The sequence below is a fragment of the Egretta garzetta genome, unplaced genomic scaffold, assembly GCF_000687185.1.
Source record: "Egretta garzetta isolate BGI_Z169 unplaced genomic scaffold, ASM68718v1 scaffold19, whole genome shotgun sequence".
Classification (NCBI taxonomy): domain Eukaryota; kingdom Metazoa; phylum Chordata; class Aves; order Pelecaniformes; family Ardeidae; genus Egretta; species Egretta garzetta.
The window spans coordinates 83617-84278 of NW_009260768.1; the positions used below are offsets into that span (position 1 = coordinate 83617).

General features: G+C 50.8%; 1 protein-coding gene across 1 annotated transcript in view; it reads left to right on the top strand.

Annotated features, from left to right (window-relative positions):
- Positions 1-6: 6 nt before the first annotated feature.
- Positions 7-662, top strand: part of GNA13 (G protein subunit alpha 13) — a 28774-nt gene continuing 28118 nt past the window's right edge. Inside the window, exon 1 of the mRNA XM_035901550.1 lies at positions 7-582. The gene's annotated coding sequence lies outside the window, so the exon portion shown is untranslated. The remainder of the gene's footprint in view (positions 583-662) is intronic.

Genomic DNA, 662 nt, shown 5'->3' on the forward strand with positions numbered 1-662 from the left:
TCTTGCCCTGGGAGCAGCGGTTCCAGCCCGTGAGGTCCCGAGCGTTGCCATTTCCTGGTCATGCGATCGCAGTAGCGAGCGGTAATGGATGGGGGAAAGATGCACCTGGAAGTGGGTGAGGATGAGACGGGTCCTGTGCCCGGGGAGGAAGCGCGCTCTGCGTTTGGCTTCAGTGGAAGAAACGGTGCTGTTGCGCTGGAAACTGGGCTGACACATCAATTAGCAGAAACCCGCACGCAGAGCCACTTTTCAGCGATGCCACAGCCTCCCCACATGGTTTAGGAGCGGGCTCTTGATTTCACTGCTGTCATCCTTACTTAATTGGTCATCCTTCCTTACCTGCTCTCCGTTACTGAAATCCCTCCTCACGTTTTCGGTTTGGACTGTGTAATAGTTGGGACAAAGTCTTCACTAAGTTTTTCAAAACAGCAAAGCGTTGTCAGACCCCAGCCCTGCTCTTGAAGGGGGCTGAGGTCCAGTGATTCTTAAAAGAGAATCGTTTTACAAAGCTGTTCACGAATCAAGCCTGGGAAATCTATAAATAGCAAGGCAGTAGAAATCACAAGCATGGATGTTGACCAGGTTAGTAAGTAAGGTACTTCCTACTCTGAAAATACGCATGTAGAACCTGCAGATTGTTCTGGAGGCTGCTTTCCTGCACT